The sequence below is a fragment of the Pipistrellus hanaki genome (assembly GCF_964339955.1).
Source record: "Pipistrellus hanaki genome assembly, chromosome: 11".
Lineage (NCBI taxonomy): Eukaryota > Metazoa > Chordata > Mammalia > Chiroptera > Vespertilionidae > Pipistrellus > Pipistrellus hanaki.
In genome coordinates this window covers 30,295,815-30,320,191 of record NC_140513.1, presented here as the reverse complement: position 1 = coordinate 30,320,191, position 24,377 = coordinate 30,295,815, and the positions used below count along the sequence as shown (strand labels likewise).

General features: G+C 45.2%; 1 protein-coding gene and 1 pseudogene across 4 annotated transcripts in view; both read right to left on the bottom strand.

Annotated features, from left to right (window-relative positions):
• Positions 1-24,377, bottom strand: part of FRMD3 (FERM domain containing 3) — a 218,490-nt gene that overhangs the window by 150,229 nt on the left and 43,884 nt on the right. The gene's annotated exons all lie outside the window — the stretch shown is intronic.
• Positions 2,664-23,800, bottom strand: LOC311630218 (importin-4-like; annotated as a pseudogene). The gene is made up of 4 exons: positions 23,783-23,800; positions 11,932-11,991; positions 5,376-5,975; positions 2,664-5,042 (listed from the first exon to the last, which is right to left on the bottom strand). The product of its transcript is annotated as an importin-4-like (transcript).

Here is a 24,377-nt window from a genome sequence, read left to right as displayed (position 1 = left end):
CTTTGAATAAAGCACTTTTGGTATTTCTCTTGAAATTATCACATTTTCTTTTATTATAAAATTGGCATTGACCGGTACACCTCGTATATGAGTCCTGTTTCAGAGAAAAGTTTCACACCTTTCTAATCTTCCTATAATTATTGCTAAATTCACTTCTCTAAGAGACATTATATCACAAACCTAAAAATAAACATCCTTATCTGATGAGGAGCATGCTGCCTCTGCCACAGTCTCTACTACTCCCTACTGTATGGCGTCTGGCCCTATGCTACCTGCCTGGCCTGTAGGCATCTGAGCCAAGAATCAGAGCAAGTGGCAGACAGAGGCTGCGGCACATGATAGGTGAAAAGCAGCAGCTCCAGCAGCCCAGCCCCCAAACCCTGTCACAGCCAGCCAGGATTCCAGGCAGCCACTGTCCTGCTGAGAGTGACTAAGTTCATCAGCAACAGAGCCAAACCCAGCACAGCAGCTCTAAACCCACAGGTGGCACGTGCAAATGGTAGCCTTGGCGAGACAGCGGTCTTTTGGGGTAGCCAATGCAAGTATCGTGTTTCCCCAAAAATAAGACATCCTCCGAAAATAAGACCTACTTACAGGTTTCCTTCTGAGTGAAATATAAGGCAGCCCCTGAAAATAAGGCCCCGCTAGGCTAAACATGAGAGATTTGGTCCACTGATTCTGAAAGAAATGGAGTCACAAGAAATTCACCAGGAAATTCAGGAATTGCATTGTTATGATGATGTTCCAGAAGATGATGACATGATTGTCATTGAATAAATGAGTAAATTCTTCATACAGTAGGATTCACAGTTTGTCTGGTTTGTGTTGACAACTACTGTACTACTGTACCGTATACAGGTAATAAATTTCCTTTATTTTCATTTAACAATAAATGTGTACCGTATTCTTCTTCATGGAAAAATAAGACATCCCCTGAAAATAAGACATAGCACATCTTTGGGAGCAAAAATTAATATAAGACACTGTCTTATTTTCAGAGTAGTAAATCACTATCAGCTCCATCTCCAAAGTTCCACTGAGCCTCAGAATAGAAGCAATAACCATATAAATTAAGGCACTTGGGCCACCCTCTAATCCCCTCCCCAGGATCTCAGAGGGGGAAAGATGCTTAAAATCTAGTCTGACTTTCATTTTAGCCAAGCTGCCTTAAGCTATCCAAACCTCAAAAGCATCTCATCTCCACAAATTTCCAATTATCGTGGCAGCAGTGGAAGGAGCTGTGACCCACAATCTCTTCTTGGGGTCTTTTTCAGCTCTATCGACACGGCGGGGAGAAGCAAAGGCAGACAGACCCCGACAGCACACCAGCCCTCTTTAGAAATCCCCGGTCTCCCATGGCCTGTGGTCTTGCCCAGCTTGTAGAAGTGAAGGTCTTGTTCATATGAAACATGTTCATGAGAGGTACCTTGCTGAGCTGCTGTAGGCAGCAGGGAAATCAAAAAGGAAAATAGCATTTTTTTTGAGGGGCTACACTAGGGTTCTCGTTAAATGCTCTGTGGGCTGAGGGGCCACGTTGAAAATATTTAACAGGGACAGCAATGTTCCAGAACCCAGACCAGTGCCCCACTGATGTTATCATGGGCACAGCTAAATCAGAACAACTGGCCCACCAGCCAAAGGTCCCTTGGAGAAAGAATCCATTTGTAGTTTTGAAAGCCATGCACATATACTTTAAAATAATTTTTTAAAAAATGTAAAACCCTAGTCCAGAACTAGTGAGGGGCTCTACAATCGTTGTTGCAGCCTGCTGAGTGGCCAGGCCACAGCTGCCGAGGAGACAGAATGAGGCCAGTGAACAGCTGTAAAATGTCTTTTAGAAGAGGAACATCTGGTCTCACCCCAGGATCACGGAAGTTTCCTGGCTGAACTCTGGGGTTATGGGGTTCACTGGTTTTATATAACAGGCCATATTTCCACTGGAATACTGCCATCAAATTATAGAACAGGACTTTAGAAATCAAACCCAAACACAGTGAGCTAGGCTGGCTAGTGACAGAGCCCGTCCAGAACACAAGCCTCTGGCTCCCAGTCTGTGGATATTTATTTATTATTTATTTGTTTATTAATTAATTTATTCATTTATAGCAGAAAATGAATTGCCCTTATTACAGTACTAGAGGCCCAGTGTACAAAATTCGTGCACGTGAGGGTGGGGGATCTCTCAGCCCAGCCTGCACTCTCTTGCAATCCAGGACTGCTGGCTCCTAACTGCTCACCTGCCTACCTACCTGATAGCCCCTAACCACCTCTGCCTGCCTGCCTGATGCCCGTTTGCTTGCCTGCCTCATCCCTCCTAACCACTTGCCTGCCTGCCTGATTGCCCCTAAACACTCGCCTGCCTAACTGCCTCTGCCTTGGCCCCTGTCATCTCAGCTTCGTCCGGAAGGATGTCCAGAATGACTTCTGGAAGGTCGTTCGGCTGTCCTGTCTAATTAGCATATTATACTTTTATAATTATTATATTGTCACACGTCCATTTGTATTGTCCCACAACACAGCAGATCCAGCCCCAGAGTCAGCTCCCTAAGGCAGCAAGCAGGGCTGGGACTCCAGAATCCAGTAAGGCATGAGGTGGGACTGGCTAAGAGGTGGTCTTGGGGCCCAGGCAGGCTGTTCTGTCTGGCCCAGCTGTCGCCCACAGTCTAGGTGAGGCCCAGGATGGCCTGAAGCTCCTGGGCCTTGTCGCCAGGCGGTGAACCCAGTGCTGAGTGGAAGCTGTCAGTGTGCTATTTCGCCAAGAAGGTCAGGAACAGCAGCGGTGCGGCCTTGGCATCTAGTGGGGTCTTGTCGTCAGCCTGGAGGAGGCTGCAGATGCGCAGGAGCTCGGGAGCCACATCTACAGCCTGGTGAGGGCTGCCTTGGTCCAGAAGGCGGAAGCCTATGGTTACCCCCTCCTCTGAGTCCTTCTTCAGCAGCAGGGTGTGCGGCAGAGCAGTCACACCCGGGGCTCTGGTTTCCTTGTGGAACTGGCCATCAGTAGGTGGGCCAGCGCCCCACTGATGTTACCATGGCACCATCCTGGCGCTCCCATGCCCACATGGGCAACAGAAGCCCCACCAGCTTGGAGGAGTATTCCCAGACAGGGAAGCCCCCATGCTCAGCCAGAAGGTGGCATTGCCCCACAATTCGGGGCCGGTCTCCCTGGTGGCCTCAGCAGCACGGGGGCTGTGGCAGTACCCAGGCCCTGAATGGACTCTGCCAGCGTCCCCACAGCGTCCCCACTGTGCAGCCGTTTCGTCTTGCAGAGCAATAATGGCAAGAACCCAGCGAAGAAGGGGGCAAAAGTGTCTCCCCCTCGCAGCTGCCAGGGCAGGAATGGCCTCACGGGCCTAGTCTAGCGACAGGGCGTCATTGTCAGCCTGGTCCTACTCCCCTCCTTCTCCTCAGTGCCCTGACAGGCTCTTCTCTGCAGCGTGGCCTTGAGCATGCTGCAGAGCTCAGCAAGGCACCCAGCAGGCTGCAGGTGAGGGTCCCTCAGCTGCGCAGCCCCTGTCAGGACCTCCAGCACGGCCACCACCACTTGGCACTCCCACTCCCCGGTTACCGCCTGCATGTAGGACAGCGCCCCCTGGGCCAGGGGGGGCCTGCAGGGCAGCAGTGTTGGCTCTGAAGGGCACTTTGCCAGGCCTTGTGCAGAGCACAGCGGAACTGTCCCGGAGCCTCAAGGGCTCCTTGCACACATTCAGGCGGGGGCACTCCAGAACTCTGAATACTTCTTCAAAGACACTCTCCATGTAGGGAAGGAGGGCCACACTGGCGTTCACAGAGATCGCCCCCAGGGCAGCACAGGTGTCTCCCTTCTCATGGAAGGAGGCCTTCTCCACACTGCACCCTGAGATCTCCGAGTCACCCTCCTCCTCCTCCTCGTCCTCAGCCATGAGGTCCTCCTCGTCCTCCCCATCACTCTCATCACCAATCGGAAGGAAGGAGCTGCTGCTGTCGTTCTGAGGCACAATGCCCTGCATGACAGCATGAGTGTAGGCATTTCTGGCAGGTGGGGTGCCAGGCCCTCACCCATAAGGCTGCAAACAGGCTGCAAATAGGCTGCATGTGCAGCACCTCAAGTGAGGGTCGTCTACCTGGTCACACAGGCCCAGGCCCAGCGGGCGGTATTCCTCAGCCAGGGCCCTCACGGTCTCCCCCACTGCTCGTGCCAGCACCCCCAGTGTCTCTGGGCCCTGGATCCGCAAAGGCTGAAGGACCAAATGGCCTAGCAGGTGCTCCGTGGCGGTGGGGAAGGAGGGCAGCAAGGAGGCCCGGGCAGCCGTGGCAAAGGCCCCCAGGGCACTCACAGCCAGCTCCTTGGCCTGGGGGCTGCTGGGCTCCTCAGGGGCTGCAGCATGCACTCCGTAAGCTCCGGAAATAGGGCTGCACTTTCGGACCTGGGTTCTCCACGGAGTTTTCAAGGACATAGCAGGCCCTGGCGAGGTGGTGCGTGTGCCCAGGAGACACTGACTTCAGCTCGGCAAGGAGCAGTGGCATCCCCTCCCCTGACAGCTGCCGAGAGGAGGCCTTGGGCTCTCTGAGAACCGGCCCAGGGCAAGCAGCGCAGCACTGCGCACAACGGGTCCTCCAAGCCCTTGAACACAATCTGCAGTCGTGGGGGCAGCAATCTCTGCCTGATGTGGTCACCTGCTCCATCAGACAGCACAGCCAGCACCAGGAGCCAGGCCTCTTCCAGCATGGGCATCGGCGGGCTCAAGGGCTTCTCGGGGGGCAAATGGAGTGCCAACATGTCCACAACCTACACAGCAATATGCTTGGGTGTCTCTCCCACCAACCCAGTCTCCAGTCTTCCTCCTCTGATTCTTAGTCCTCCGGATCCAGCTGGCCCAAGGGGGGGCGGCAGCCATAATGGGGAAAAGGATGTACAGCAAGGCAGGCAGGAGGTGACTCTTCCGTAAGGCCTTGCTCTAGACTCTGACCAAAAAAGTGAGGCTGCAAAGCATTCGTGCGTGCACTGCATCACCCAGCGCCACGTCTCCAGCCACCCCAAGGAAGAATGTGGGGATCTCAGAGAGCTGGGAGGTGATGACTAAAAGGGTTAAAGAGAATAAAACAGGGCGAAGAAAGTCGTATTGTGCTTAGCAGATATCTTGCAGAAAGCTTGCAGCCTTGAGCACAGCATAGCTCAGAACACCAGAAGACACCTGGCATGGGGGAAACCAGGGATGGACCGGACCCTTACGTCAACAGAGCGGCTTGCAGCCAGCAAGGGTTAATAAAACCCTCTCTCCCCCTGCTCTCTTCGCTGATGCCTTTGCCGGTCTCAGCCCACCTGCACCCAGGTGGTCGGAATAAAATCTTTTTTTATACGTTCTCGCCTCATGTCACAGTGCGCGACCCTGGCCCACTCCAGACCTTTCAATCACAGGCATCTCTGAATCCAGCAATTCATCCGGGGCCTCCAGGGCCTCATAGGCCTTCACCTCATCTACAGAGATCGGAGTTTGCAAGGCGGCGGTGAGCTGGGCACTAACATCCACGTTGGAGGCAGTCATCAGTGGGAGGTGGTCAGAGCGCTCAGAGTAGAAGAGAAGCCCGGGCGAACCCACCTCACCCGGGTCTCCAGAAGCCGAAGCGCTCCCAGTGGTGGGGTCGGAAGGCCTTGGGTGGGGAGGTCACCGCTACACTTAGCAGCACAGCCCCGTCTCCCAGAGGGACGTGGGCACTGCGGGGACTGTGCTGAGGAAGCTGCATGGGCTGAAGCCAGGCCTTCAGCCTTCCTTCCGAAAAACAGAGGCTGAGAGCTGGGCCAGGCTAAGGCTCACACTGTGCGCTGGCTCCCGAAGGGGCTCAGCACCAGGGATTGAGGCTCTCCAGGGGCTCCAAGATGTCAGTCGCTGCAGGGCAGCAAGGCTGCCTGCGAACTGCACTGGCGGGTCTGAGGATTGGTCCCGAGGCCCACAGGTCGCAGAGCGGACAGAGCAGCGGGTCCGAAGGGCGGGCTGCAGCTGCTCGGTGGCCCACGGATGCGCTCAGGTCCCACAGCAACAAGTCCCCAGGATCTGCGGCAGGATCTGCTCCAGGCCCGGGCTCAGAGCGGCCGTTGGGCAACCGTTGTCTGGCGGGCGGTGGGAGGGAGGCACGCGGAGGCGCTCCCAGCCTAGGAATCCTGAGACAACGAATGGCCATCCATCCCACTCGGGCCCTGCTGACCCCATGATGTCACTCAGCCTTGGCCAACCTCAGCTTCGCGGAGGTGAGAAGAGGTGCACACACATCTCAGCTCTAAAACCACTTTTGTTGGAGGTGGGAATTGTAGCCAAAGCACAGACTTCCTCTCTGAGCTTTGTAAGGAAATGGGGGGGCGGGGGGGGCAGAGGGGAGAAGGGGGAGAGGGCAGCTGGGGCTCACTGAAATATTCCTACAATGCTCAGATTGCCACCGGGGATCTCTAGCGTATAGACATGCTCTCATTGCAGTCTAGGCTGTTCTCTGAAGTCTGCACTGGAGGCATTTACTGTATGTATTTTATGCCGCAATTTTTTTAATGCCATAACATGTTTATTCTTCCAGTGAATGCCCCTCTACAAAGCCTAAGCTGGAATTTAGAGATTCAAACACACACATACCAAGGCTGATGCAACCTGACAATTTTTTTTAAGCTGAAGCAAGTAAATTATATGGCAAAGCCTGAAATGCCTGCCCCGCCTCCAGGCGTGCAGTCTGTGCACACACCAGGCACACACACAGACACACACACACACGCACGCACGCACGCACACACACACACACACGCCTGCAATTTCAGCTCCTCAGACACAGTCTCCCACATGCCACAGCCTCTTTCCTAGATACATTGTGGCAGCCACTTAGCTAATGAGACCCCAACTGTCACCCTCAGTTTTTACATTTGTTTTTTCGTGTTTTCTTCGCAAGGCCATTGCCCAAAAGGCAATTATGGACAGAATGCATAGCACCAGCGTCCTTCCTCCTCCTCCTCTCTAGAACAGCAGGTCCCCGCGTGTCAGCCTGGAACAAAGAGCCTCAGCTCCCCGGGAAGGGAGGGCTGGCCTCCAAGCCACGGGAGCCGGGGTCTCGGTGGCCACGGGGTCAGGTATTGATCGGCCTTGGCTGCTGCTGCAAAGCCCGCCTGCCCGTTGCCGTGGGCAGGAGAAACAGAACTGTAAGAAACCCACTTTCTAGAAAAACACCATGCTGAACTCAAGGGCCAGAGCCAGCCTCGGGGCCATCGGAACGCTTGCAGCAGGGAGATAATTCAAAGTGGAAGCAGTGTAGAAATCCCCATTTCCAATTGGATGGGGTAGAGGGCAATCTCTTCAAATGGACAAAAGGCAGACAATGAGGCTCTAATGAATGCCCATTTAATAAGTCCCTGCAGATGAAAACGGTATGTATAGAAGCTCTGTGGCATAAGCAACCCATTGGCAAATTATCCTCAATCCAAGAGCACTGAGCTCAGGTCCCCTAAGCTACAGCAATAGGTTTGCTTGTTTTTATGATGAGGAAAATAATTACACACACACACACACACACACACACCTTACCTTTCAAACAAAGTCAAAAGGGTTATTTTTGAACACTGGAAGAAGACCAGCTCCTTCAGTGATTATTTTGAAGAGGTGGATAAAGGGAGATTATATTGTCATTTTGTGCATTTCCCTATTTTCCATTATATGCATGTGCTCATCATAAAGGCTAGTTTTTGAACTTCTTTTAAGAGCCATAGAAGACAATGTTACACTGCCTCAATGCACACATACACACAGCGCACACATGTAAACCCTGACTACTCCCATCATGTTTCATGTTAATGGGGAACAAGGATTGCCTTGCCTGGGTGGTTGTCAGAACCACCATGGAGAGTGGGCTGCTGTCAGCCCAAATGAGTGCCTGACAGGAATGCTGATGTGAACCTTCCACAGAAACACCATGGCTAGCTTCTGATGAGATGCGCTGTGAAGTCAGCGTGAAGGTGCGCCAGCAGGAGAACGAAGTGGCAGCTGGCAGGGATGAGGTAAGAAGAGCTAGCCGCTCCACTGCTGAATGAGAGTGGGTCACAGGGTCAGGCCCACAAAAGTGCACTGCCCCTCACTCTGACAGATGAAACAGCCTGTCATGTGTCTGTTCATTATTAATAACAATTCCAGGGATTCCCCTGTGAATTCTGGTTAGTTTGTGAGTTTAAGTTCATTTCCAGGACTTGATTCGTCCTTACAAGATACCAGCAGGGAGATGGGGACACTCAAGAGCGTTGGCCCCCTTTGGGCTCTTAGCAGCAACGCTGATGGGGAGCAAGGGGAACATCCCCGGGCTTTCCTCCAGCAGTTCTGTCCTAGCCTCCTGGACCTTGGACGTGAACGGCTGTCCATCTCTCCATCAATATCGTCCTACATGATATAGGAGGTCTAAAGTCTGGAACAAAATCTACACTCGAATTGCTTTGCTCAATTTCAAATTCTACTAGTTCAGATTCAGCAGCTAAATTACCCACTCCTTATTAATGAACTTTTGAGATTCATATAAACCATGAAATTACATTTTTATATTTTTTTAAGTTCCCTTTGATTTTTTGTGGGTGGACTCTTTTTTTTCTCGTGCCCAAATGTATTACTTTTTTCTCTGAAAACTGGGAAGTTAGATATTACTTCTTAAGGTAAGAGCTTCTTGGATTTTTTTTACCTTGCTTAAGTGTATATGTGAAAGAATTATCACCCAGAATTTTATTCACCTTAAATCTTGGATCTTATATCTGAATTCTTAGAATTGGGTTCATCAAAATAGAAGCAAAGTCTCACTCAGAAAACTAATGTAACCCAAAGCAATATATACATCTGTTTCATTCGTTTCTGACTCAAGTGTAATATAACTAATCTTTATTATATACTCTCAAAAATGTATTGACAAACAGCTTCTTGGAATCAGGAAAAAGGAGTCTAATATAGAAATGTATGAATAAGTTCCAGCTTCACACTGTATTGAGCACTTGAAGTGTGGCTAGTGAGACTGAGGAACAAAAATGGATGCCTAATTCAGTTATTGGAAAAATTTACATGTGTGCCTCACACCATATTTTTTGTTGAACAACACTGCTGTAGCTAGCTATATATGGTGAGCTAACTGACAACAATAGCATATTATTCATTTATTGTCTCCATATAGTAACACATCTTTTGTAGCTGTTGTACAATAGCCTTGCTTATTATTTTCCCACACTCTTTTCATTCTATCTCTAAATAGTAAAGATGTGAGCCATGACTGACTGCTACCCTAAAGAAGCAAAGGTTGTTCTGCTACTGACAGTGGGCGGTAGTAAATGCCACTCATTCTAATTGCTCCCATACAATATGGCTCCTGGGCTGGGAATAAATACATGACAGACAGCAACAGCTTTGCTAGGGCAGGCTCAAGAGTTACACCCACATTGTCTGTGTTTCCCAAATATACAGTATTTATAAAGCGGGCCATTGAGTATGACACATAAAGAAAACATCTGGTCTTTCTTACGTCAAACCATAAAAAAGTCTTTTTCAAGCTGTATGCTCTGGAGTACAGGTGGGGACTGAATTTTATCATAAACTCCATCACCTATTTATATTTCATGTTTATTTCCAGTTACTGAGAAACTTCCCAAGGTTCCTTTTCCCCCACCATCTGAAAGGTGGGAGACATCATCAGTATGGCACCCGTTTTCTGGGCTCCCATGGCATAGATGATACGCTAGATTTAACACATGTGTCAAACACAAAGCCCGCGGGCCAAATCCAGCCCGCTAGGCCTTGCAATGTGGCCCGCACCGCGCTGTCATCACTGCACTCCGCTGTCAGTTTATGACATTGTCAGTTTATGACTGTTCAGTAAACCATTCGGCCCGCGATTTAGGCTGGATTTTAGATTTTGGCCCCTTCTCTGATTGAGTTCGACACCCCTACGCTAGAAGATCACACCACCCATCACAGCAGCTCAAGGGGCTTTTGTGCCTATTCATTCATTTTTATAAACATTTTGTGGGGCCCACTCTCTGCCAGACTGTTCTAGGTACTGGAGTGAGGCAACGGAGAACAAGGAAAGTAAAGGTTATGTTCTGCATCTTTTTTTTGTGATTTCACAGAGCTCTGACTGTAATATCCCAGCAGCAAGTTAGAAACACATATTAACTCTTTAGATTGCTATACACATGAAGATAAAGAAAAATACAGTGACAACCACACAGCCATCCCTCCTGATTCCATCTCGTATGCCCCCTCTCCATGGACTCCACTGAATTAGTGTTTATCATGTCCTCACATTTCTTTATACCTTTACTACAAATTCATATATCCCTAAGCAATATGTGGTTTGACACGTTTTAAAACTACATAGACATGAGTGTGTTTTAAATACTAGATGTTTTTAAAAACTTACATAAAGTTAAAATAAATAACTATCCTTGACTACACTAAAAATCTCAACAATTTTACAAGTTTGCCGGCAGAAAAACATTTTCTTTTAGTCACCAGCCAAGTCACATATAAATGAGGATAAATTTAAATATTACATATAATTATGTATGTTCATATACAGTACATAGCATACAGAGTTCACAACAAGAATAATAGAAGCTCAGTGCGCTCAATAATCGTTTAAAACTTGGAATGGGCAGACTGGAAGTCACATCCATATGTGCTTTTTTCCCCCTAAAATGAACTTTAAATTAAAAATTTGGAATGGTACAAAATAGGGTTTCCAGTGCAAAAAGCCCCTCCTGCCCTTGTCCACCACAGCCCAGCAACTCTCCCCATAGGTAAACAGTATCATTTCTTATGTACATGTCCAGAGATATTCCACATAAACAGTAATCATGCTTATGTTCTTCCCCATTTTTAACACAAATGGTAGCAACTTGCTATTTTCATTTAATGGTAATCTCTGAGATCCTTCATAATGGCGCTGATGGCCAGAGGGAAGGGGGAGGGGACTGAGTGGAAGGGGGAGGGAAAGAACGGGGACATCTGCAATAGTACCAACAATAAATATAAAGAAAAAATAATGCCCACAACACCAATTCCTAGAAATGGAACTGTTGATTCAAAGAGTATATATTTATGTGTATGTATCGGTATTATAAAAGTATCCTCCATAGTGGTTACACAATTTAACTTCCACCGGACATGTATGAGGGCATCCTCTTTCCCTGCCCCTTGCCAACATTATGTACTCTGTGTTCTGTTAATCCAGCTAAGTGATAAATGATATCACATTAAAATAGCAATTTATGAATGTTTTAAATATTTTTTAAATAATTCTCAATTTTAAAAATACAACTCAGTACAACACAAGCTAAGAGATCTAAGAAGCCTAATGAGTGACGCACTGAGTTTGTTAAGGGGGAGGTCCTATAAAATTCAAGGCATGGCCCTGCTCTATGAAAGGCTATATTAGCTTCACATGAGCAACAAAGACAAACATGTCATTACAGTATTGCCCCACCTCTCGTAATAAACTCATTCATAATGATGACACATGTATAAGCTTCATAAAACCTCCTAGAGAGAGAACCACCCAGCAGCTGTCTAAAGTTCAACTACTCAGAAATATCAATACTAGACATGACAGTCTGCTCTGTGGTAAATTACTTTCCTGAACTTAAGCAGTGGAAAAAAAATAACTGAAGGAATATTTGAGGGTAAAAGTTAGTGGGTTCTTCCCAATATCACCCACACTATCAGTGACTCCATGAATGTCCCATCCTTCAGAACAGCAATGGACTTAGTTAGATCATGTGGGTTCGGAACAGAGGCTTGGCTACTGTTTGTTGAGTGAACCCAGTCACGTCACTTGACCCCTCATCTATTAAAATGACAGGATTGAAGTGGGTTCTTCTTGGAAGTCCCTCCCAGCTGAAAGATATTTCTGCTGCTACTAATTAATAGATGAGTGGTAAGAAGTACATAGGCCCTCACTCACCTCCATTTTAATATGCATTTGATGGTCGAATGGCTGAAACTTGGGGTTGGTCAGTAACCACTAAAACCAAAGAACAGAGATTTCTGTGTGTATTAAGTAAGGGTGCTATAACCCCAAGACCTGTCCAAGGAGTCATTTAACAGGAGTATTTGTTCCATCATACGCCATAACTAAAAGGAATGAGAAAATACTTCTAAAATTTGGGCCTCTATTATAAACATAAAGTAGAATGGTGGTTGCCAAGGGCTGGGGGAAATGGGGAGATGTAGGGTCAAACTTCCAGTTATCAGATGAATACGTTCCGGGGAGCTAATGTACAGCACAGTGACTATAGTTAACAATACTGCACTGTATGTATGCCTAGAAGTTGCTGTGAGAGTATATCTTTTATGTTCTCACCATAACAACACTATGGCAATTATGTGAGGTAAAGGATGTGTCAACTAATCTTATTGTGGTAAACATTTCATAATATATACATAATCTTCACATTGTGTACCTTAAACTTAAACAGTGTCACATGTCAATTATAGCTCAATAAAGCTAGGGGGGAAAGAGGCCTTCATACTGGCCATCTTTATCAAATACAGAAATTTTATAGTCCAAAAACACAAATGCTAAGTGGAACAAGGAACTTGGAGTGGGAGAGAATCCAAAGGAACAGAATTAAAGACCTAAACTTGGCCAAGCACTGGTTTCCATTTGTGAGTTATTCATTCATTTAAAAATGTTTATTATTCTAGACATTTTGTTAGCTACCTTTCTGCTGCCTACCATCATTTATTTCATTCTTCATTAGCGGACACCCACCCAACACAGAGAATAGAGGGAAGAGTTACATTCCTGGATATTGATCTTACTCAGATAAGTAGCAATAGTAAAAGTTTTCATGATATAATCCAAAAGATAGGAAGAGGAAAATTAAATTGAATACTGTAGAGAATCTAGAGTCCATTTATTCATTATTTAAGAGTGTGCACACTCCTCAAAGCTCTGGCTTCTTGACTCTGGCCTTTGACATCCTTCAATCTGTTCGATTGTTCACTGCCTGTCTCCTAATCCTAGGTCTCTGGAACTGTGACCTCCTAGTCTGGAGCACTTCCAGGTATCTACAAGCAGACACATCTGGTATTCCAACTCTAATTTCAGCCAAATTTGTGCAGGATCCAGCTCGTTTCATACTGATCATATCTCAAATACTCTCTGCATCCTTACTTCCATCCTGGGGCTTCCCCAAGACCACAGAAGCAACCAATAGATACCTAGGCCTGTGCACATGTGCAGGGCAGAACACAAGTGAAGGAGAGTTAACCCTCCCAGGATTCACACTCAACAGTGGGAGAGAGGAGCAGATGGTAAATGCCACTCCTGCCTCATGTGTTCTGAGCTGACAATCTGAAGCCGTCTCAGAAGATCTCAGAAAAGTGAGGGTCCATTTCCCTCAGCAATGACCTCCACAAAGCATCTATCTTAGTCTTCTATTAAGGAATTTATTTTCTCACAGTTCTGGAGACCAGAAGTCCAAGATCAGGTTGCTGACAGGGTTGGTGTATAGTGAGGGCTCTCCCCTTAGTTTGCAGATGGCCACTTTCTATGTCCTTACATGACCTTTCCTCAGGGTTCTCAAGGAGAGAGAGAAAGAGAGATCTCTGGTCTCTTTCCTTATGAAAGCGGTTATCCTATTGGATCCCCCTTATGACCTCATTTAACTTTAATTACTTCCTTAGAAGCTTCATCTCCACACTTGGGGTTAGGGCTTCAAGATATGAATCTGAGGAAGACACAATCATTCAGTCATAACAATATCCTTACCTTGGCTCTGCTCCTTCCCTGCCATTCTTTGCACTTCAGATTGGGTCATTCCCATTGTTATTGCTGAAGGCAATCCTCATGAATTATTCAACAGCTTCTCTATCTGGGCTGGCAAAGAATGGCTGTTCTGATTAGAGGCTGAAGTGTCATCCAGTCATCACTTTCTGGATTCTCAACAGTCCACATAGTTCCTCCAGATCTAAATCCAAATCCTCAGTCCCATCTGCCAGTTTAGGAACCAGCAATCTTTCCCAGTGGGGTCAGATGGGTTCTGGTTTTTATTCTGCTGTATTAGCTACTGGAGAATAAAAGATCTCAAAGTCATTGTCACTCCTCCCACTAGGAGATCAAATCCTCTCACTCCCCCAAGAGGTCTGGGATCTTAATGGTCAGTATTTCCTGGGGAGAGAAGGCTCTCAGAAAGTAGGCTCAAGCGACCCCAACACACCAAGTCCTAATCAAAACTCACAGGACTGATCTTTGTCTGAGGCAATTCAATGATAGCTCTTTCTGACAGACACACTGTTCCTGTGTTGTGGGCTTTCATTCCCTCTAAGAGGTTCTCTCCCACTGGACATTAAAACTTACCAAAGATTAAGGAGGTGCCTTAGAAATGGGATTATACTTCTGAGGAGTCTATTAAATTTAATTTGCACATCATTCTTTATTTTTATATGCTTTCCTTTCAATCACACTAACAACTTTGCTAGGTTGATAGGGTAAAAGGAAGATGTGACCAATGAGAAAACTTGTAATGAACATGCCCAGCACTACATAGCAAGGCCATGACAACTGGGCATCCTGACATTTGTTCCATGCTCTTCCTTCTTTCCTTTCTCTCTTTCTTCCTTCCTTCCTTCTTTCCTTTCTAATACAGACAAATCCTCCTCCAGAATATAGACAAACACCAGGCCTTTTTGCTTGATTTCCTTTCGTTTTTCATTTTTCCCGTGTTCTGTAAATTTATGACATTCTTTGTGCCTAAACTCCTTGGGAATGGAAAATGTGCACATAAGTCACAAAAACAAAGGTGACATTAAGATAATAAAGGACTTAAACAATGGGACCTATCTATAAGCTGCAGTCTGGCAGCCAGCTGCCTTGGCTAAACTGAAATTGTATCTCTTAGCTATAAAGTCAGCAGATGGTGGGGGAGAAAGTACTAGAATCTACTGCCTATTCTCCATCTAATCAATTACAGTGTGTTCAACTCATTAGAAAACAATTTTTTTAATTCAAAAAAATCTTAATCATGGACTTTAAACTGACCAGCTCAATTAGGCTCTTGAGATAAATCTTGAAATTCCCAAAGGCCCAGCTGCTTAGACCATTCTTTGACTTTCTATAATATACAGTTACCACTTGGAAATCTCTCATCTCAGTCAGAACCACCAACTGCTGTGACTCAGGCAGCAAGCAGGTCCTCAATGCCCTGTAATATGAGAGTCTGAGCATCTAGACTGAGGGGCAAACAAAAAAGAATGAACAGAAGAAGACAAGAGACCCTGATAGTCAACATAGCCATCAATAGGCTTCCCTGTAATTATCCAGGAATCCCTAAGGGACACAGAACTCCTGTCTATGAAGTTTTCATGTCAGTAGAGGTGGGTTTGATTTTTCTTCATTTTATTTTTTTTAATAATTTGCATTTTGGTTTGGGCCAAACACCTAAAGACAATAAATATGCTCTTCTTCTGGAAACAAAGACTGCCTTCCAGGGTATATGCTAGTTTGCCAGAACTGCCATAACAAAGTACTACTGACTGGGCAGCTTAGACAACAGATATTTATTGTCTCACAATCCTGGAGGCTGGAAGTCTGAGATCAGGGTGTCAGCTGGGTTGGTTTCTTCTAAGGCCTCTCACTTTGGCTTGTAGATAGCTGTCTTCTCCCTGTGTCTTCACCTGGTCTTTCCTCTGTATGTGTCTTATGTCCTACTCTCCATTTCTTATAAGTACATGAGTCATATTGGATTAGGGCCCACCATATGACATCATTTGACCTTAATCACCTCTTCAAAGGCCCTATCTCCAAACAGTCACATTGTTAGGTACTCAGGGGTCAGGACTTCAACATATGAATTTTAGGAGGACACAATTTAGTCCATAACAAGATGGAAAACTCATTTCAAATTTTTGCTCTCAGTCCTACAATCCTGTTGGGCCCAAAGTACTGGGGCTCTGGGGCATATCTGTTCACTACCCATTTCTGAGAAAGAAATCTTAGAATGTTCATCAGGGAAAATAGCAGGTTTATATATCATGTTCTGAGCACTTACCTAATAGATGCTACATCCCACCCAGCTACTCTGAGAGCCAATCTTTCTAGGTATCCCAGTTTACAAAAATATTGCAAAGGAACTGTGCACCAGCTGGTAAGGCAAATATTGGGAACCTAAAGCAGTGTCTAGAAGTTTATCATTTCCAAGCAGACCTCTGTCATACTGAACTTCAATGGTGATTCCCTGTGAGCCATTCTTACATCTCTCTACATACACAAGTGAGCATGCATACAAGACCATTAATGACTCATTCTGCCCTTCTAACTCATTACTGCTCACCCAGGCTTTCTCCCCACCCCCACTTAGTTTTCCGAGGTATCCCATGGGCGAAGAGGCGCTGGCCACGAGAGTTTTAATTATGTATGACCCCTGAGCCTTACCTGACAATGGGTGGTTTCTAGTTTCCATCTTAGCCTTGAATGCAGTTATCACTTTATCGCTCTCTCTTCCAATTTAAAGTTCTTCTTCTTTTTTTTTTTAAATGATAGTATGTTCCTGCTCTTATTGAATGCAGTGCTTTTAGTGGGGTTGTTTATGCATTTTTATATTTAGCAGTGACTTTGAGACGGTGCAATTATTTGGTTTTAAGTTTCTCTTCCACAAGTGATAGCCTCATGAATAAGATATGGCTCCCTCCTCTCACCAGGCACTTCCTCCCTGCCCTGTACGCTCTAGTTTCCCTTTGCTGTTTGGCCTGAGGACACTCAAACTCTCCATGGCAGGGGGGGAGTATTTAAGTCACTTCACCTATTGATAAATAAACCATCCTGCGGTTGTCCAAGAAGCATGCTGCTATTCTTAGAACTGGATTGACTTTGCCACAGTTGAGCTCTGTTAGAGCCACCCAATTAGAAATTAGCAAACCCTGGGCAGAGAACTGCTGTTGACCAGCTATGGGGATGAGATTCTGTCTCCAGCTTGCTTTGGGAAAACTGGAGTTTTCATGTTTGTCTGCCTCTGTTTCCGACTTAGTTGGCATTGATTTGCTTGGTGATGGCTTGTCTCCAACCAGTGTGGCTCCCTATCCCTGTTGACATCTGTATCTTGTCACATTTTACTTTAACCTTTGAATGCTCTTTGTGCGGTTGAACATTGGTTAAACATGGATGCAGTGGGCCTAATTAGCTCTAGTGGTGGCTGCCCCGCCGCTCTGGGCATTTTCGGTGCTAATGTTGTTTATTAGGCTGGAGAGTTTGGATATGCTACTCATTCAGTCACTATGCTGCCCGAGCTTCGGGGTCATACATAATTAAAACTCTCGTGGCCAGTGCCTCTTCGTCCATGGGATACCTCGGAAAACTAAGTGGGGAAGGGGAGGAAGCCTGGGTGAGCAGTAATGAGTTAGAAGGGCAGAATGAGTCATTAACGGTCTACCAGTTCTCAAACTCGGATGCACATTGGAATCCCCTGGAGCTCTGTAAAAGCAGAGGACAGGGACCTCTGGGGACAGGACTGGGCAGCTGCACTTTTTAAAGTGCATCTGGTCCAGGGTGTTGAAACCATTAAATCTGGCTGAGAGAAGTAATGAGCTCATAACCACTTCCAGTTTTTCAGGAAAAATGGAAGCAACAAATTTAAAAGATTTGCTTTCTAAAAATGAAGGAAAGGATCTTGCTACCCACATCACCTAATGCCGGCTGCCTCAAAGCTCCATTCATAGTTCTCCCTCCACCACAGGAAGGCTCTGGATCCCACCTACTGCACTCCTAGCATTTTCTTTCGGAGAGAGCAATAATCGGAAAGAAAATGCTGACTTCTGACATGCTAGGAGGCTTTGGAGTCATGAATAGAACACAAGCTTGACCTGGTAGGATTTGATGCGATGATTTCCGGTGTCCATGATGTTGCACATTACAGATGAAAAATAAATGAATACTTGAGGGCTGGATGACTCAAAGAAGGCTGGGAGATAACCTGTGAATTTCATTTTGAGGTAATTCTCCTTGTCTCTCACTTTCAATAAAGGTGACTGAAAGGTAGAGTCTAAACAAGCTGGAACATTTTCCCCTACCCGTTTAGTCTCTAAGACTTTAAAACTAATTAATTGTTACTAACGGAGCAGGGAAGCAAACAACAGTAGGGAGCAATTTAACGGCCCTGCCTAAATGCTGGAGGAAAACACATCTAACTCAATCCAATAAAGTTCCAAGTTTAAGGAGAAGAAGGTGCCATCTTTCTGCCTCTTGATAGGTGAGAGGAACCTAAGAACTCAAACTAACAAGAACCCCTTCGATAAAGTACACTCAGAACAGAATCGATAGCACAGGAAGCTGCCCTGGCCTTCTGCTTTCCTGGCCAAACAGGGACAAGAACTAAAAAGAAGCAGCAGGAAAAAGAAACTAAAATAGTCTGAGCACCCCAGAAATTTCCAGGCCCATGAGAGAACCAAACAACTAGTAAAACAGGTAATTATCTACCCATCCTATCCCATTATCTCATTCAAACATTCAGTCTTAGGCTATGATGCTCAGGAGGTGCCTGCTGCATTCTCCTGTATCATTCAGAATTATCATTCACAGGGGAAGGGCCTGAGGACATGGCAGATCAGTGAGGATGGGCGGGGCACCAGCCCTGGGAAATGGGAAGCAGGAAGGAGAGGACTGAATGAATGAGTCCTCACTGCTCTTGGTGCAAAGTAAGAGAGGTGTCAGTGGGCTGAAAAGGAACCCGTGTAGATTCACCTGGTTCAAAGCTTCTTTTCTGATCACAATGTATATTTTACAGACGGAGATATTTATTTGGGTGTAAGTGGTACAGCATCAAAGCTTTGTGATGAAACAGCTGCTGTTTAATGGACAGAACCCAAAACTCTTCCTGGAGAGCTGGCAGAGGGTCCCACACTGGACTTGGGGTTGACCTGGACTGCAGTTCTGACTCTGCCATTTTTGACCTGTGTCACTTTAGACAATTGTCCTACCTCATCTGAGCCTCCATTTCCTTAGATTCATGTTGTGTGTGTGTGTGTGTGGGGGGGGGGGGGGGGGTGTTTTGAAGTTTCAATGTGAGAATTCATGTGAACTCCCCACTACAGTGACAGCATGGAGCTGTGGCCTTACGAACATTCATTGGCTCATTCATGGAAGGGACTTTGCTGCTATCAGGGAGGCCACCAGGAAGAACTGTATTTCCCAGCCTGGATTAGTAACTGCTAGTAAGTGCAATGCAAACACAGTGTTCCACCATCAACTAAGTGTGGGAAACAGTGGGTTCAACAAGGCTAACCCATTTCAACGTCTCCAAACCATTCAAATGCTAATGTGCACTGTGATTTTCCATAGAAGCCTCAGAGCAGGGAATAAATATTGCAACTTTTCTCAAACTTAAATTCTGCAAGAAACTCCTCTGCTGGCCTACACACTAACATCCCTGGGAGAGTGCTCCGTGGCCCACAGTTCAAGAAATGCTCCTCTGGAACAAAGGTCAGTAATGCATGTGGGAGAGTGGCTCACCCAGCCGCCCTGTGGGCTATGACATTTTCTGACTGGCATGAGCCTAGGCACCATCATGACAGAGGAGACGTTCTGGAGTCAGGAATGAGGACAATGATACCAGGAAAGGAGAACGGTCAGCCAGAGGAACTCCACACCAGTGCACGTGAGGCCACTAGTGTCAATCCATGGGAGGCCACGCCCATCCCAGCTCCTGCTCCACAATATCCAAGGGGCTTTTTGTTTCCGTGAGAACACATCTTTACATTTACAGTGCACGTCAGAAGAAAAATCAGATGCTCCTTACTGCTTTTTGTGTGCATGGGTCCGTTTTGACAAGTATGAAGACCTGTACCATGAGTTGACTATTTGTGGTGGAAAAAAAGAGTTTAGGGTTATTTCAAAAATTTTCCCATAAAATAATCTTTGTCAATATTGTGAGGCTGTACTACTTCAAGTGCACATATTTGCATAAAATGCCAATAACTTCTACACATAGCCAGTCAGCCACCAGGGTCTTTTCAAAAGAGTTCTCCAGTTGGCCTCTTCATTTCCCTTTTCATGTCGCCAACCCTTACCACATTCATTGGGATCACAGGGAAACCTCCTGTCCTCCATGCCTACAATATTTCCCCCATCTATTAGCTTAGCTATCCTAAAACCATCCTCACTGTACTCCCCCACTTAGAGATCATGAATGGACACCCTTTGCTTAGGGGAGGCTCAAACTCAACAGAGCCACTGGAAAGTGAGGCTCTCCACTATGGGACCTCAGCCTTTTCACCCACATCTTCCCCACATTCTTGTACTGACACTCTCCAGAAACTGTGCCCATCTTGCTCCTTCCCAAGCCTTTGTGCACATTAGTCTCCCTGACAAAGATGTCTACCCATTTTTTGCCAATACGACATCCATAAGAACTCCTAATCCTCAAGTCCACAGAATCTTTCCACATGACTCCAGTAGAGTCCTCCCACTCATCGAATTTCTATGGCAGGGTCTGTACTCTCTATTTAGTACTTAGTTGTTGTTTTTTATGAAGTTCTATTTCTATTTAATTTTTTCCTATAGATATTTAATTTTCCATGTATATTTGACATTCCACACAACTAAGTTTTTTTTTTTTAATCAATTGGTGTTTCTATTTATTGGCTTTAAAACTCATCATCCAAAGACAGCTAATACATGACTGGTACGTAGCAAGAGAAATATAATTAAGACCGCAATGACCCACCCACCCCACACAAAAACAACCAAACAAACCCCATCTGAAACCAGACCTTTGGAGGGCAGCTGAAGCAGCGAGGGGGCTGGGGCTCAGAGGGCGCCTGTGGCCCAGGGGCAGGGGCCAGGCTGCCCCCGAGTGACCCCCAGGGGGAGAGGCCCGTCCAGCCCCTCGGCTTTGGGCATCTTTCCCAGAGGGGCTGCCCCTGGCAGGAGGGGTGTGAAGAGAGGGATTTGTGGTCAGAGTGAGGGGGCTCCTAGGTCCACCCTCCTAAGGTGACCGCGCACACAACTAAATTTAAAGTTTCTTAGGGACATAGAGCATATAATCTTATTTTATAATCCCAATAATAACAATGAGAAGAAAGAGAGGGAAGGAATAGGCTAGTCAGTAAGCTAGAGACTGAAAATTCACCCCTCTAATGGAAAGCATTCATATCAACTTCCAGTCGCCAAAGAACTAGGGCTCCTCTCCCCTTCCCCCCAATCCCCCCCACTCCACCGCAGCCATTATCGCAAGGAATGCAGCTTGGCTTCCTTCAGTTAGGGTTTCACTGCCGGAAGAGAAGGAAGCAGAAAAATAAGTAAACTGGGGCAGAGGTAACTGTACCAGATAAGACAACGAGGTGATGAAATCTTACAGCCACAAACTCCTGCCAAAGTTAACAACCTCTTGGTTTAAATTTTCTTTCCTTTCCTAGAGGTTGAGATTGAGGGTAACTAATATTTTTGCATTTACTGCCCTTTTCAAAATAGGGGATTGTGTAATGTGTTTATATGAACACGTTATCTATACACCGACTCAAGTAGCATTAAAAACACTTCAAAACTTGTTACCATACCCTTTAAGATTGCAAACCCTCAAAAGTACCAAGTACAATAAAAATATCAGCATGGCAAGGGCACTAGATGTCACCACGGTTTTCCCTTCCTCTGTGAAAGAATTACCTCTTGGTTACTGCTCTGTGACACCTAACTAAGAAGCTGAGTCTCCTGAGTTTCAGGGATCTTTGTCATTTATTCTAACCCATTCCGTGCTAAGTAGGACTATCATTCTATATGTGATAAAGCGCATAGTATTCAATTCACTCATTTTTCAGGTTACCTTTTCAGAAAGCAAAGCAAAAGTTATGTCATGAGAAAAGCCAAAGGTTCTTGTAAGATAAGTATGTAGCAAACTAGACTGCAAGCAGAGATCTCCCATCTGCACATCTGAAGGACACCTGTTTCTTGGATGGTCTGATAAATAAAAAAACAGGCATACTTCCTTGAATTTCAAATCTTTAAAAATAAAATGTCACCTTTCAGCAATAATGGGCAAATACATTGTTTTAAAAAAAAAACTGATAAAATTTAAAAATAAAAAAGTATCTGAAGGAATCTAAGAGGTACCAATTCAACCAGAACCTGGAAGGCCAAATTCCCAGGGTAAGGAATCATAGAAATTGCCCCAAACTCTCTCCCCACTACCACCACATAGGCATTTGATGATTTGTAAATTTCACAGGCAGAGGGAAGCAGAGCAGAAAACAGCTGCTAGAGGAATGATAAGCTAATCAGATCTGTCACCACTAACAACATAATTGGAGTTCACGCTCACCAAAGTGGAGGAGCCCTAGATATACTCCAGGCTATTATTTGGGTCCCTGAAAGGCTACATCATCTAAGTAAGAGAGATTGAATTAAGATGATCTGCTCCTACTCTAAAACTCTTCCTGCTAGCCAGATGCTAAAGAATAATTCCTCTGTGGAATAATATACTATCCAGAGCTCCCATAGTTCTTCATTTATAATGCCCAACATTTAATTAAAAATCATCAGGCATACCAAGAAACAAAACCAAAAGGACAAAAAGAATAATCAATAGAAACCGTCTCACAGGTATTCCAGGCTTTAAAATAACTGTTAAACATGTTCAAGAAAATAGATGATAATATGAGACTCTCACCAAAGAACTGGTGAGAGTCTTATATTTTTTATATATAAGTATATAAAAAAAAAGAAATAGATGGAAATTCTAGAACTGAAAAATACACTGTGATAAAAGAAATTAAGAATGCTATAGATAGCTATTGCTGGTTTAGCTCAATGGATAGAGTGTCAGCCTGCAGACTGAAGGGTCCTGGGTTCAATTCCAGTCAAGGGCATATTCCCTGGGCTGAGGTCTCAATCCCCAGTAGGGGGAATGCAGGAGGCAGCCAATCAATGAGTCTCTCTCATCATTGATGTTTCTATCTCTCCCTTCCTCTCTGAAATCAGTAAAAATATAGGTGGTTGTTGTTTTTTTTAAAGAATGCTATAAATGGATTTACAGCAGACTAGACCCAGATGAAGAGAGAATTAGTGATCTGGAAGATGATGGTTCAGTAAAACATGCCCATAGTGGAGTGGGGGGAAAAAAAACTCCAAGAAAACCAAAATAAGAATATCTGAATCAATGAGAGGCAGCAATATCTTCCTAGAAAGCTGCTGGTAAAACTAAATTAGTTAAGGCACATAAAATATGTAGCAAAACACACATTAAATGAATGTTTAAAAATAATGCTAGTTCCCTTCCTTTCTCCCCCACATATTATTTAAATAGCATTCACTGAGATGGCAATTTATTCCACCTAGTTTAACTATCAAGCAAAATGAGTGCAATGTATATCTATTTTAGATCCTATGACAAAAATGTGTACTGCATCCTTGATCCAGTAGCAAAGTCCATATCGATTTTTTAAAACGCTGAGATTTACCTGATTGGCTAAAAAATAATAATGATGTTCCTGTCAGAAATATAGAAGAGCTGATTTGGTGAAGAGGGTGAGGAGTTTGTCCCAAAATGTGCTGGGTTTTAGGGGCTAATGTGACTCCTGGTTGATATGTCCAACGAAAGTTAGAAACTTGAACCCAGAGCTCAGAAGATAGACAGAATGGAGACTGGGTGGATAAGGAAAGTCAAAGGATTGGCTGAGGCCACCATGGGAAAATGTACAGCAGGAAAAGAGGGTCAATATACTAAATATAGCCAGTACTTTTGGAAGCTGAAGGAAGAAGTCAACAGGTTTCCACAGTCAGAGTGAGCCTTCAGAACACAACATGTGTCTCTTGGGGATTACTTTACCTCATGAGTCACCAACATGTCCCGCTAACTAGATCAAGGCTCCCATATCATGTGCTTTCATAGTAGCCTGCATTTTTCCTTTGTGACCCTAATCAAAATTGTATTTAAGTAATCTTTGTGTTGGGTTTATTGCTTTTGCTCTTAGGTTGAGCCTTGAGGGCATAGCTATCTCTTTCTTATTAACCATTACATCCCCAGTAACTAAGTAGCAGTCTATCCTGCAGGTAGTAAGCTCCTGATAAATAAAAGAATAAATAAAATCAGCTCAACCGTAGCCCAGCAGCATCACCATCACCTGTGTGCTTGTTAGAATGCAAATTTTCAGGTTCCACCTACTTTATCATAATCCAATGGTGATTGGTATGCACATAAAAGTTGAAAAGTAGTGCTTCATTGTACATATTTTTTATAGCTAGGCAAGAAAGCTGAATGATTAAGGGAAATGATGTTTACTCAGATACCTGTTTTCAACCAATATTATTTGAGAACTAATATTTTTCAAAGATAACTAGGATGTGTAATGACTATTGACTGCTTGCCCCTAAATCAGACTCTCACCTTTGCCCTCAGTTCCTCCCAAATATTTGCCCTGCTC